At 44.8% G+C, this 15,150-nt stretch overlaps 1 long non-coding RNA gene across 1 annotated transcript in view; it reads left to right on the top strand.

Moving 5' to 3' along the window:
* LOC138283422 (uncharacterized) overlaps positions 1–722 on the top strand; it is a 251,393-nt gene extending 250,671 nt beyond the window's left edge. Inside the window, exon 3 of the long non-coding RNA XR_011201250.1 lies at positions 464–722. This is a non-coding gene — a long non-coding RNA (uncharacterized lncRNA). The remainder of the gene's footprint in view (positions 1–463) is intronic.
* Positions 723–15,150: the final 14,428 nt, after the last annotated feature.

Here is a 15,150-nt window from a genome sequence, read left to right as displayed (position 1 = left end):
ACAGGTGTTGGAATGCAGATTCCCCCAGAGCATTTCGGATTGATTGCTCCCAGATCTTGGTCGGCCCTCAAAGGTATTCAGGTTTTAGGGGTAGTGATTGATGGAGATTGCCAAGGAGAAATTAAAGCTATTCTGTTGAATAGCGGAGAAGTTGATTTATTCATACAGATCGGAGACAGAATTGACCAACTTGTCATAATTCCAGTGTATGGAGTATTGGTGAGGAAAGGGACTGCCCCAGCCCTTCTTAATGTACGTGGGGAGGGAGGTTTTGGTTCAACTGACAAAAGACCTGGTGCTAATGTGTGGTGGAATCCCAAAATAGCCCTCCAGAACCTGCAGGAATCATAGCAAAGGGCCCAATAATGTTCTGCTGATCATGAAACCAGGAAAGGAAAAATGGGAACATATCCCAGCTGACAAATGTTATTTGCGAGAAAGATAATACTTGTTTCTTTTACAGATCATACTACAGTTTGCCTCTGACCATGAGTGTGCTGTGTGGTCTCCTTTTGGGCATGTGCGTGTGGGGTCAGGAGGGACCCAATACCCACAGCTTCAACCTGATTGATCGATCACATCGTGCAACACCTCTACTACATCTGAACAACAATATATGGATTCATTTGGCGCAGACCGTGCTCAACAGATCTGACTTCTGCATGGGCGCTATGAGAAGAACTGTGGATGTTTTGTCAACCTGTTTAATCGCCATAACAAAATCAAGAAGCATCTTGTTTGAAATTTTCAATGCAACTAACCATGATGTGGAAACCCATTTCAGTCCCTATGAGTATTGCAGGGACTGTCAAGAAGCAACCGATGAGAAGTGGGACAATCTCACTTAGATATTAACATACAATATTACTGCTGGTGACGTGTGTTGCTACATGTCCTGCAATTCTGGTGATATTGGGAAATGAATTCAATTGTGTTGAGAAAAGAAAACATCAACTTCTCAAGATATACCGTGGGAACACAAAGTTTTGTGCTTTTACCGAAAGGATCAACATTGTAAGAATTTGTCTAATCACATGGCTTCCCATCATCTGGTGACTGCTGCCAGTCACATTAAACATGTCAAGTTGCCAGTTGGCTGGTTGTTCTCATGTGGACCCTCACTTTTACTTACATTCCAGCAAACATTACAGGTGGACCTTGTACCTTTACATAATTAGAACTCATGATGTTTCCTTCTAACTCTATACATACTTGTTATCCTAGAGACCCTATTCAATTAACTGAAGACTGTGATTCAATTAGTATCCCAATCAGAATATATAAGTTTAAGGGCCTTATTTATACTTTTTGGTGCAAAACTGCACTAACGCAGTTTTGCACCAAAACGTTTTGCACCGGCTTGCACCATTTTTTAGCACCAGCTGGGCACCATATTTATGGAATGGTGCAAGCCGGTGCAAAGGGTAGGCTAGTGTAAAAAAAAAAAAGGACATTAGGCAGGTTAGAGTAAAAATAAATGACTCTAACCAGATTAGCGTCATTTTTTGATGCTAAGGGGCATAGTTATACTCGGTTTGCGTTGAATTAGCATCACTTTTTTTAAACTCTAATTCGGTGCAAAACGAACTCCATATTTATACTTTGGTGCTAGACCGGTTCAGCGCCAAATTTATGGAGGTAAAGTCATTTTTTGGAAGTGGAAACCTACCTTGCCTTAATGAGATGCAACGTAGGCGTTCCCGTGCAAAAAATGACTCTATGGCCTTAACTCCATATTTATACTCCCATGCAAAAATTATGCAAGGGAGGGAGGAGGGGTCAAAAAATGGGGCACAGCCTGCTTTGCCCCATTTTTTAAAGCCTCGGTCAGGGCAGGCTTTAGGGGACCTGTGGGCCTATTTCCATGGTGGAACACCATGGAATAAGCCCACAGGTGCCATCCCCAGGCCCCAGGGGCACCCCCTCCCACACCAGAGGGACTGCGGATGATGGGAGACCCCATCCCAGGTAAGTACAGGTAAGATTGCATTTTATTGTTGAAAGTGCCAAATGGGCCCCTGAAATGCCCCCCATACATGGCACAGGGTGCAATGGCCATGCCCAGGGGACCCTTGTCCTCTGTGCTGGCCATTGGGGTAGTGGGCGTGACTCCTGCATTTTCTAAAGCAGGAGTCATGTGGCATGGTAGGGATAGCACCATAAAATGACGCTTATCTGGTTAGAGTCATTTTTTTTTTACTCTAACCTGCCTAAAGTCATTTTTTGGTGCTAAACCCTCTTCTTCTATACTGCCAGCCTCACCCGACTAAAGTAATTTTTTTTTACTCTAGCCTACCCTTTGCACCGGCTTGCACCATTTTATAAATATGGTGCTCAGCTGGTGCATAGAAATGGTGCAAGCCGGTGCGAAACTTTTTGGTGCAAAACTGAGTTAGTGCAGTTTTGCAGCAAAAAGTATAAATAAGGGTCACTATTTTGTAAGTTGCCACCACTTTTGCGCCAAATAATGATGTTAATGCGGGGCACAAAAAGTATAAATCAGGGCCTTGGTGCTAGACGGGTCTAGCACCAAAGTATAAATATGGAGTTAGTTTTGCACTGAATTAGAGTAAAAAAAATGACACTAATTCGGTGCAAACAGAGTATAAATATGCCGCAGAGTATAAATATGCCCCTAAACATGGCGTTAAGGCCATAGAGTCATTTTTTGCACAGGAATGCCTACCTTGCATCTCATGTATAAATATGCCTCTAACTCTTTCTATTGTAGGTGTGTCTGGTTTAGCTGTTCATAATACCTGAATGATCAATAAGTTAGCATGTATAATGGTTAAAAAAAAAAATTACACTTCTATTGCTTTATAGTGATTGTTCTTATCAATTCATTATGTTGCTATGTACAATGCATACCTAATTTGCTTGTAAAGTTTTAAAAGAAAAAAAGAAGTTGATTTTAGGACTATAGGGTATATGAGTCATTGGTCAAAAGGATGGAGTGTAATGATATTTGTGTTTTGACCACTGACTCCACGTTGCACTTAGCCTAGCAGCATACCGTCACATTAGTGACCACCAGCTTCATTTTGCCGATAGACTTGAATTTAGCAATAGCCACTGCCACATTAAAAGCTGCAAGTATTTTTCCATGCCCACGTTATACAATGTGCTTTTTTCTCATGTTTTTATTCTGCGTGTCTCCGTGTTCTTTCTCACTAAGGGCTTAGGCTGATAAGAAGGTCCTAGGATGATGTTTATGGTACGGCAGGGAACGGTTTTATTTTGAGAGAGGGCACCTTAGGCTCTTGGCAAATTCCGACGTGTTCCTTTCAAAACTAACCTGAAGTAGCCAGCATTTCTGAATAACAAGGAGAGGGGGAGTTCTAGAAATCTCCTCTTTGGCTTGTTCAAGGTTTATAAGAGACCCACGATTGATGGTGGGGCAGATTCAGAGACTTCAATCAGGATTGAGACGTCAAATACCTGACAGCCCGTGAGGGTAGATCTCTCTTTTTCTCCTAACAGGTGATCTTGGGAGTCTACGGCTTGAAGCTACTGACAGAAAGATAAAGAAGCAGCTGTGCCCCATGGTGATGAATGTTTACTAATTATTTGCTTGTGTATGAATATATATATATATATATATATATATATCCCAAACTTTCTGCTCCTGAAGAAATGCACCAGGCCAGTAAACCCGCATAGAAGGGCACTTTTATTTCATTTACAACACTGAAAAACAAAAAGTATTCCCTGACGCGTTTCAGCTGACAGAGCAGCCTTCCTCATAGGTGCATCGTTTTCCGAATTCAAAATAACCACGTGGTGAAATTCGCCGTCATTATATGCCAAAGTCTTAAAGTCACAAAAGCTCTTTACACAGCACTACGTGTGTGCACTTAATATCATTTGCGCTATTGCGTGAATGTTGTTTATAAATCAAAGTCCACTTACTTATTGTTCAGCACCGAATTCCTTCGTGTGTATTTAAACTGTGTCTTCGAATGTTATTTAGTACACACAATACAGCTGCTCCTTTTATCGGCCTCACTTGCTTTAAAGATAATTGATGGTTCTCATTTCACCTCTGTGCCCTCCAAATGCTGAAAACCAGTGAATTAGATACATTTCTTCATCACTTTCCTTTCCTGATTCCACATTTGTAAACAGTATATTTTCATTTTCATCGGTCGGTTTTCATCCCCGTACCTTTAATTAATTATTGTGTTTCAATAGTGAAATCTGGCAGACCTGGCTCATTCATACAAAAACGCCATCAAAAGAGTTTTCCGTTGAGAGCCAAGTTCACAAAGTAGGGCGGCCTTGGTGCTGAGAAGGCGGAGAGCCTTCACAATAAATCCCAAACTTTCTCCTCCTGAAGAAATGCACCAGGCCAGTAAACCCGCATAGAAGGGCACTTTTATTTCATTTGCATAACTGAAAAACGAAAAGTATTCCCTTACGCGTTTCGGCTGACAGAGCAGCCTCCCTCATGGGTGCATCGTTTTCCCAATTCAAAATAACCAGGTGGTGAAATTCGCCATCATTATATGCCAAAGTCTTAAAGTCACAATGTCTCTTTACACAGCACTACGTGAGTGCACATATAAATATAGGTATCTTTACCTTTGCATGTATATATTTGCAGTTTATAGACTGAAGATTCTTTGCACATGTTCTCACTTTATTGTTGCATACATTTTAAGGTGCACTTTCGGATGTACGTACCTTCATTTAAGAGCCTTGCAGAGTGCTTTAATAAATGTCTTCTTTAGACTAAGAGGTGCATTCCAGAGATTCTTTTGACTCTTTTCAGTGTGTGTGTATTTTGGCTCGGTCATCAGTAAATCAAAACACCAGGGAGCTAAATCTGCTGGATCATTTGGCCAACGAGATTGGTGGAGCAGTTGGTAAGTATCCCATTTCCATAAAAGTTCATTTTTTGCATGCGCATGACAGTTGCAGATACGGTTGAGTGCTGCATGTAAAAGTTATGGATCTGGACATGTCACATGCTAGCTGTATGAAGAGCCCCAGCGCCACCTTAGGCCTGCCATTAAAAGGTACAATAATTAAGCCGTGGCAGGGCAGATGTAACATTTTCCCTGCACAACCATTACAAAGTGTTGTGAGGCATGCATAGGGCAACACGGTATTGAGCAGGACAACATGAGGCCAGGGCCATGCATCATGTATAGGAGGGGGACCCAAAATCTGGGGGGCAAATGTATAAGCCACTGGTAAAAATGAGAAATACCAAAATTCCATATTTCATGCACTCTGAATGGCTGCTGAGAGCAGGTGTGAAATGGGGGCATATGAATGTACTCAGCAGTATTTGTGATGATCTGTTGTGTTGCAACTCCTGCTGAGTACATCATTTCCCTACCCATAAATAGATGCAGTTGGACCCTACCTGCAATCATGCTGTGCCTTAATTCTCATTAGGCACACACATGGCAGGTGTAAGGGGTGCACTGAGGGCCACAAGGACTGTAGTGATGAACTTGGTGCTGCACCACTGTCGCTCAATCGGTCCCTTTGTTTCATTGGCCAAGGCCATGTAAGGGAGCTTGACCATGCACTGGGTCCAGACTACTAGCACTTTCCTCTTCCTGTACATTGTGTATCACATACACCTGAAACTAGGTCTATTACCACACACGTGCTGAGTTAGTTCCACAGGCCTGCCACATCTCACTGACAGTATGGGGCTGCCCTTCATCTGCTCCATCGCTGTCACATTCCTCAGTAACCTGCTCCAACAAATGCATCCTTGGACCACAGAGCAAGTGTGTCTGTGTTAAGGCATATGTTTATGCCCTTGTTCTTATCCCTCCCTGGACACATAATGGTATACCATGCCAACAATGGCTGGCCACACACTATTGGCAATGCATCCATGATTTCAATTAGTCAATGTGCAGGTAGGTACAACTATTTTCACATGAGTAAACTCCCATACCATTATTGATTGTGTGTGTGCCTTGTGATGGCACACACATATTACTTACTTCACACAAGGATGTATCACGGCATTCCTCAACACTTAGGAATACACACACAACCCCTTAGCAATTGTTTGTCAGTTTGCTGTGACAATGAGGAAGATGTCTACAACATCTGGGGCAGGCTCAATTGCTATGGGTGTCACTATGGGATAGCCACTGCAACAACCATTACATGCCCCTCAGATGCAGTATACAGTGTCATGCAGTCACATATGGTCATGGAGGTGTAGAGCTAACAAACACCTGCATGATAATGCCATGTATAAATGGTGCAGTGAAAAGCACCGCAGGAGTGTCAGGGATAGTGATGGTTTGTAGGTGCATGGGCCTACATTATCTGAGACTGTGTGTGATTAAATGATCATCGATGTTTGTCAGTTGCTCTGGATGACTTGCTCACTCGGCCGAACAAGTTGACAGTGAACAATGTTGTCCATTAACTGAGATGTACAACTTACACTAAGCCATGGGTACTCATAAATATTTTCCCAGGGGTCAAACTGTTTGGTCTTTAATGTGACAGAGGGCCGCATTGCTGGCAGCATGGTGGCGTTTGGGGGGGCTGGGAGTAGGGGGGAGGGGTAGTGGTAAAGTGTGTGTAGGGGAAGTGAAGCATATACATCTAGGGTCTGAGTTGCCCAATGTGAAACCAAAAATTTGGGTATAAATCCCAGCTTCTCTACTTAACCATATTGTGTGATCCTAGGAAAATGTTTTATTTCACTTTACCTCCTTTTTTCCTTTTTCATAATCAACACATATAATAACCTTGAAATATGCCTTCAGGATGTATGCTGTATAAAACCTTCTGTGTCTGATTTAATAAACTATAATGTTCATTTCTTATGGACTGTCTTCCATGCCCAGCGTCTCAGGTCCTCCCACCGTTTGCTACAGTGGGTGCTCCACCTGCCATAGACCTCCAGGGTCCACACGTCCTTGGCGATGGCATGCCATACCCTTCTTTTGATGGGCGCTGACCTGCAGAGGCAATACACAAAGGAAAACACCATTATACAAACAGTCCAGCCAGTTACACATATGGCCCACCATACCCGTTTATAGCACTATTGGAACACACATAGCCCAGCACTCAATGTGTACCCAGCCAGGAGGACATCCCTCCCCCCTTACACAGAGCCATCACACACACATCTCCATACATGCATGCCACATGCATCATGCCCACATGGTACTCACCTGTTGGTCTGGAGGCCCATACAGCAGTCCATGCTGGGGTAGGACCCCATCCACCAGTCTCTCCAACTCCTCCGAAGTGAAAGCTGGGGCCCTTTCCCCGGTCACACAGGCCATGGTAGGTTACAGACACAGGTAAAAGCAGCACATGCAGTGCAGGTCCTCTCTTATGGAAGGTCAGGTAACAAGTGAGGAATCAGAGAGAAAATGGCGGTCACGTCTGCGGCGGTGCATACCATCACCGCCGGCGTAGATCACCATTAGCCACTATACCCCATAGCCGATTTTAACCAATGAGGAATTGCACGGCGGTTCCTGACCGCCTCTCGCCATGGCGCACAACATCAGCAGAGTTACCTCACTTCCATCTGTCCCTCCACACAGAACAGGCGGACACCATTTCGGGGGGGCAGCCCTATGTAATAATGCTGCGTCACAGAAGAAATAGGCACATACTGGACAAATTACACTGACCCATTACATGTTTACGGAATGCAAACTACTGTTGTGGCTCCATTGTTCAGTTTGTGACAGCCTCCACACTCTTTTGTCCCATACAGTCCTACCGCTGCGGATGAATACAAGAATATAAGATGGAGAGATACCCCCGTGTACAGACCCCTGGTGGACTTGGCTACATTGGAGGACAGGCACATAATACTCACCTATAGACTGGACAGGGCCACAATCACAGCTCTGTATGCTCAATTGGAACCTGACCTGATATCTGCTATCTGTCAGCCCTCTGGGATCCCCCCTCTTGTGAAAGTGCTATCTGTACTCCATTTCCTGGCAATTGGTTCTTTCCAAGTGACAGTGGGCTTGGCGGCAGGAATGTCACAGGCAATATTCTCAATAGAGCTGACAAGAGTTTTGTCTGCCCTGATAAAACACATGCAGCTACATTTCTTTCCCCAGGTTGAGGATTTGGTCACAGTGAAGGCCGAGTTTTATGCAATGGGACATATCCCCAATTTCATTGGGGCAATTGATGGAACACATATTGCATTTGTACCCCCCACCAGAATAAACAGGTGTTCAGGAATTTTTAGAGTTTCCACTCTATGAATGTGCAGATGGTGTGCTTGGCGGACCAGTACGTCTCCCACATCAATGCTAAGTATCCTGAGTCGGTGCATAATGCCTTTGTCCTAAGGAATAGCAGCATCCCAAATGTGATGGGCCAACTACAGAGGCACAGCGTGTGGCTAATAGATGAGCCCTGGTTCCCACCCTGTAGATGTTGGTGTAAGCCTATGCTGTTGGCCATATAGGATAGTGTGTGGCTAAATGTTGTCCCTCAATATTTGCAGGTGACTCTGGTTACCCAAACCTTTCATGGCTGCGGACCCCTGTGAAGAATGCCAGGACAAGGGCAGAAGAACATTATTATGAGGAACATGGGTGAACCAGAAGGATAATTGAGAGAACCTTTGGCCTCCTGAAGGCCAGGTTCCGGTGCCTCCATCTAACAGGTGTATCCCTGTGCTACTTACCCAAGAAGGTCTGCCAAATAGTAGTTGCATGCTGCATGTTGCACAACCTGGCCCTCAGACGACATGTGCCTTTTCTGCAGGAGAAGGAGACTGGAGATGCCCCTGTGGCAGCAGTAGACCCTGTGGACAGTGAGTATAAGGAGGCAGAGGATGAGGATGAGGACAACAGAACACTTGTGATCCATCAATACTTCCAATGACACATAGGTAAGACAGTGTAACTTTAAATTTCAATGACTTTGGTTGTAATCTGTGTGGCAATGATATTTCCCACTTCTATGCCCACTTACTGTTCCCTCTGGCAATTCATTTTGCAGATGTTGGTGATTTGACAAATACTCTTGGTGTGATCACTACAGTCAGCTATAGGTCATTAATCTATGCTCATTCTATGTACAGTTCATTTGCAATGTTTGTACCTGTTTAAAAAAATACATATTTCATATACATGACATACTCCAGATAGATTGTTTTCAAAGGGTGTTTATTGAAGTGCTAACATATAGGGGGAAAGTGCAATGGGATGGGGTGATGATGGAGGGAAGTCCAGGGTATTGTTCCAGTCTATTTGTAGCACAGGTGCATTGTCCACGGGAACATAGGAAGGGGAGCAATGGCAGTTCTAGGTGGACAGGGTGACTGAGTGGGACACAAGGGGGACAATCAGGAGAGTCTAATTTCCTGGCAGGGTCTTGGCATGTGCCTCTGGCTTCTGTCTGGATCGCAGGGAAAGTTTGTGGGGTGGTTCACCTTCTGCAGGGGGAGGGTTGCTGGTGGCCTGTGAGTCCTGTGAAAGGGCCTCCTCGCCACTAGCGGCAGTGAAAGTGGAAGGCTGTTCAGATGTCTGACTAGTGGAAGGGGCCCGCTGGTGTGAGACTGCCTCCCTCCTAATGTTGGCCATGTCTGCCAGCACCCTTGCTATGGAGATCATGGTGTTGTTGATGGTCTGCAAGTCCTCCCTGATCCCCTGGTACTGTCCCTCCTGCAGCCACCTGTTCTCCTGCACGTTGTACAGGATCTGGCCCATTGTGTGCTGGGAATGTTGATAGGCTCCCAGGATCTCAGAGAGTGCCTCCTGGAGAGTCGATTCCCTGGGCCTGGCCTCCCCCGGCACACAGCACTCCTCCCAGTTTCCCTGTTGGCCTGTGCTTCTGTCCCCTGAACCGTGTGCCCACTGCCACTGACCCCAGGTCCTTGATTATCTTGTGTGTGAGGTGTGGCCTGGGGTCCCTGTACAGGTGGACACACTGCTGATTGACGTGTCCTGGGGACAGAGGTGTGGGTACGCTGGGTGGGTGGGTGCTGTGGTGTTGTTTCCTGATGGGGGAGGCTCTGTGGTGGTGTGTGACTGGGCTTGGGTAACCGGCTGTCCAGTGGTCCCTGATGGGCCAGGGAGATCGTCCAGATCCTGAAGACCAGAGTTACTGTCATCACTGTGGGCCTCTTCTGTTGGGGGATTGGATAGTGCTGGCACCTCCTCCCCGGTCACACTGGCTGGGGTACCTGTGGGGATGTAAATGCTGTGTTATGGTTGATGTGCATGACATATTGTACATCCCTGGCTTCCCCTCTATGGCTGTGTTGCCCTGCCAGCTTTTACTTGTGTGTGTTGGTGTATGGTGGAATTGTTAATTCCCCTTTGCTGTGCATGCTTTGGTGAAGAGTGTCCAAGCAGGGCTTTGAGGGGTGTCCATGCATTGGTACAGCATGCAGGGCTTGGCACTGGGATTAGTGAGATGTGATGGTGGCTTGTGGGGGATGTAGTGGAGTGATGGGATTGAGGGGGAGGGTATGTGATGGCATGCAGGTAGGGGGGTGATAGTAGTAGCGAGTTGACTTACCAGAGTCCAGTCTTCCTCCGACTCTGGCCAGGCCCTCAGGATGCAGTATTGCCAAGACTTGCTCCTCCCATGCTGTGAGTTGTGGGGGACGAGGTGGAGGCCCATCGCCAGTCCTCTGGATAGCGAGTTGGTGTCTTGCTGCTATGGAACGTACCTTCCCCGTAGGTCGTTCCAGATGTTGTCCCTTGTTCTGGGGTGTTGTCCCACGTCGTTGACCCTGTCCACGATTCTCTGCCATAGCTCCATCTTCCTGGCTATAGATATTTGCTGCACCTGTGCTCCAAAGAGCTGTGGCTCTACTCTGACAATTTCCTCCACCATGACCCTTAACTCCTTCTCTGTGAAATGGGGGTGTCTTTGTGGTGCCAGGGGTGTTGTGTGAGGTTTATTGGTGAGGGTGTGTTGGGTGATGTGGTGGGGTGTGTGATGTGTAGTGCGTGAGTGGTGTATGGGTTTGAGTGGTGTGTGGCTCTAGTTGACTAAGTGGTCTTGGTGTCAGTCTTGTGCCAATGAATTGTAATCATAAATGGTTGTGGGTAATGTGGGTGTGTGTTTTATAGAGGTGTGGGTGTGGTGTGTGTATGGGTGTCAGGTTTGTGTTGTTTGAATTGTCCAATGTGGTGTTGTTTTGTCTGTGGGTGTCCATTGTGAGTGTGGCGGTATGTACCGTCAATGGTTTACTGCTGTTGAATGTCCGCCGTGGTGATTCGTGGGTCATAATGTGGTGGGAATTGTTCTGTTGGCGTAACGGTGTGGGTTTTGATACCACCAGTTTATCACTGACCTTTGGTCTGGCGGATTTGTGTCTGTGGCTGAATTTTGTTGGATTGGTATGTGTGTGTCATAATATGGTGAACAGATATCCGCGGCGGCAAGTTGGCGGCCGTCAGCGTGGAGGTATGCGGGATTTACCGCCAATGTCATAATGAGGGCCTAAGTGCCCATAGCCAGCAACTGATTTGCACCATACAATGTTTTTTCATTGTGTCCAGAGTATAGATCAATTCATATGGTGTAGTATGCAGAGTGAAAAATGGATATCAAGAAAACATATGCATTTCTGAAAAAGGCTCAAGTCATTGAGTTTAGGGTGAATTGTTATTTGTACTTTTCTGAATGTGTGGGTAAACGTACTAACATATGATTTAGAGGGTATTTATCAAAATGTCTTCTTTCTTACACACTGGCTTGGATTTAGAAGGCACAAATGCAGTGAAACCCTAATGGTAATAACAAATGTTTTATTATTTTATGCTCCCACATGTCTTCTGATAAAAATGGTACCTCACTTGGGTGTATGTAGGCCTAGTCCCAGCCACAGGAAACAGGCCAAAACACACATGGATGAATCACATTATTCTACTGAAAACTGACCTTTGTTTTCCAGTGCGGGTAACTGTAGATTTTCGGCCCTTGCTCATTTTTTAAAAACTAGGGGCCAGATTTACAAGAAACTGGTGCAGCACGGTGCTGTGCCAAAATATGCAGCTCCTCACCAGCTTTGAAACGCAAGGATGCACCATACTTACAAGAATTTGTTGGACCCCTGGGTTTCCCCCTGCGTGGTGATAAATTAAGCAGCCTGTGCCAACGCAGGCATCCTTGCACCATAGTGCAAGGGTGTCTGCGTTGATGGGTGTGATTGTTTATGTGCAGAAAGGGACACCTTCCTGCACATAAACAATCACCCATGCCATTTTGTTTCTTCTATGAGTGCTGGAGAATGCAGAACATGTAAAAAAAAAACAACAACAACAAAAAAACAAGGAGGAATAAAAGTATTCCTCAACATTGTGCCATGCCAACGCCACCCATCTGGTGGCTTTAGATTTTGGCGCTGCCTCTGATTTACATTTTCTTGTAAATCTGAGCCAGCGTCATCAGCAATGGGTGTTGCAGTGGAACACCCACTGCAACATCCATTGCACACCCCTCTGATGCAGAAAACTGCGTTGGCGGGCCCCATATTAACAGAGAGGTGTTAAGCAACAAAAAGTGGCATTACACCTCCTTGTAAATATGGAGAAGTGGTTAGCATCACCAGAGTGTTGCAAAAAGTGACGCTCAGGTGGTGCTATTGCCTTGGAAATTTGGCCCTAGATACCTGAAGGAATCGAAGGTGGGGGGACTTGCATGGCTCTCCATGGGATTATTTATCTAGAATCAATTGCAAAACTCAAACCTTAACTAAAAAAACATATTTTCCTCACATTTCTGTGATAGAAAAATCTGGACTCTGTGGGGAGTCATAGCTTCCATCCACCCATCATTACCCCAAGCCTCCTGATAAAAATGGTACTTCACTTGTGTGGGAAGGCATAGTGCCCACAATAGAAAATGGCCCAAAATGCAACATGGATACATCATATTCGTACAATCAAAACAGACACTTTTTTTGCAATGTGGGTAGCTGTAGATTTTTGGCCCTAACTCAGCCAGTGTGGGTAGGCATAGCACCCAGGAAAGGAAGTGTCTCGAAATGAAAAACGGATACATCACATTTTTTCATTGAAGAGTGACCTTTTTTTTCGCAAAGTAGATAGCTGTGGATTTTGGGCCCTTGCTCAGCTGCCCCTAGGTAAACACAGCAAACCTGCACAATTTTGAAAACTAAACAACTAGGGGAGTCCAGGGTTGTGTGACTTGAGTGCCTCTCCCTAAATAATTTTACCCTAAAGCCCTTGCAAACCACAAAATTTGGTAAAAAACACACTTTGTTCACATTTATGTGACGCAAGGTTCTGGAATCTTCTGGGAGTCACAGATTTCCTACCACCGTGAATTCCCACACGTCCCCTGATAAAAACGGTATCCCACTTGTGTGGGTGGGCCAAGAGACCACAGCACAAAATGCAACATTGATAGATAAGTAATAGGGCTAGTTGTGGTATTTGGGGCTGTGCTGTGGTGCACCCATGCAAACCAACAAACCACTGACATTTTTAAATACTAGTCAATCAGGGGATTCGAGGGTGATATGCCTTGTGTGGATCCCATGACATTTTCTTACCCACATGCTCTGCAAACCTCAAACATTGCCTGAAATCACACATTTTCCTTTGTCTCAATCACACATAAGCTTTATTCGGCCAACCGACCATCAAAGCAATGCAATACAATACAATACAATATAGATATAAATAAACATCATAATATCATAACAAAATTTAAAAAGAATAAAATCCATGTTTGCCCGACTTAGAACAATTTCAAATCATTGTAAATAAAAGATGCGTATGCGCCATGCCGTTACTAAAAACTTGCTTACTGCATAAATTGTCACATTTGAATTATGGCTTTTTAAAATCCTCAAAGCTAAAACATATTTCCTTAAGTTCAGTTCCCGACAGATTTTGCGAATCCATTTAAACCTTGGGATTGAGTAAGCGGGACAAAAAAACATAAAATGTTCTACTGTTTCGGGAGAAGTGCCACATGCAGGACAAATATCAGAGCTTAACTTGGGTCCCCATCTGCTCGTCAAGGCCTTCAAAGGTAATGTTCTGAATCGAAATCTGGCATACGAAATCTGGCATACAAACTTTTGCCTAGTAAATCAGGTATTATATCTAGATAAAGTTCGAACTCTGGGTACCATTTGAAATCAATAAACAAATTAGTTAAATGACCATTCGATTTTTGGGAAATGTAATTATTACGTATGTGGGACCAGTAAACTCCTTTCAGTGCTTTTACATGGGACTTCACAAGTTGCTGGGGATTCTCCCAAAAGTTCCTCAATCCCAGCGTACAAAACCAGCTGGATACGTGTTTGATCCATGGGATGGACATAGAGTTAGGGCTTTTTAACAATTCTAATAAAGAAGACTTATATATAGCCAGTTCGGGGACTATCCAAAGCCTCACCCAATATAATAGAGGCTGTAGGATAATTAGGTCAGCCATTCGTTTAAACCATAGGTCTAAAAATAGGGGGGTTAATGGGGTGCTAGTAGGGCAAGCACATAAAGCCCGTGCAAAGCTATTCTCAATTTTGGTTATCCTGCTGCTATCTGACATGCCCCAAATCTCTGCGCTGTAGACAGCAGCACCCTGTGCCTTAGCCACGTAAATCTTTACTGCTGGAGACACAACTTTAGCGATCGTATTCCTATAAAGGCGCAATATGGATGCTGCCCGATGTTGCAAAAGCCCAGCACTCTTGCCAACTTGTTCCTCCCAAAGGAGTGAATCTGTAAGTCTCACATCCAAGTAGTCAATGGAGCTAACCTGGTCCAAAATAGCTCCATCTAACCTAATAGTACATTTCTTACGAGGGCCAGAGCGAAGCACCATAAATTTCATTTTCTTCGAGTTCAGCTCTAGACCAAAATTCCAGCAGAATGATTTAAATCTGTCCACAAGAATTTGCAAACCCATAGGGGTTTTTGAAATCAATAGAGAGTCATCCGCAAAAAGGAGAATAGGGATTTTCTGATTGACTAGGGTGGGAGCTTCATTCTGGCATGTCATTAATTCTTGGACCACCTCGTTGATGAATAAAGAAAACAGAAGTGGTGTGAAGGGTAGTCCAAACCACACCGGTAAGTTGAACTTCTTTTATTCAGTTATGAAGAATACAACAGCTTCAATACCTCCGTCCTCCTTCAGTCTCCCCCGGTACCAACCGCCCACTCGGTTTCAAAG

The sequence above is a fragment of the Pleurodeles waltl genome, chromosome 3_1, assembly GCF_031143425.1.
Source record: "Pleurodeles waltl isolate 20211129_DDA chromosome 3_1, aPleWal1.hap1.20221129, whole genome shotgun sequence".
Classification (NCBI taxonomy): domain Eukaryota; kingdom Metazoa; phylum Chordata; class Amphibia; order Caudata; family Salamandridae; genus Pleurodeles; species Pleurodeles waltl.
Note: the sequence above shows the minus strand (reverse complement) of the source record. Positions and strands in the feature narration are given on the sequence as shown.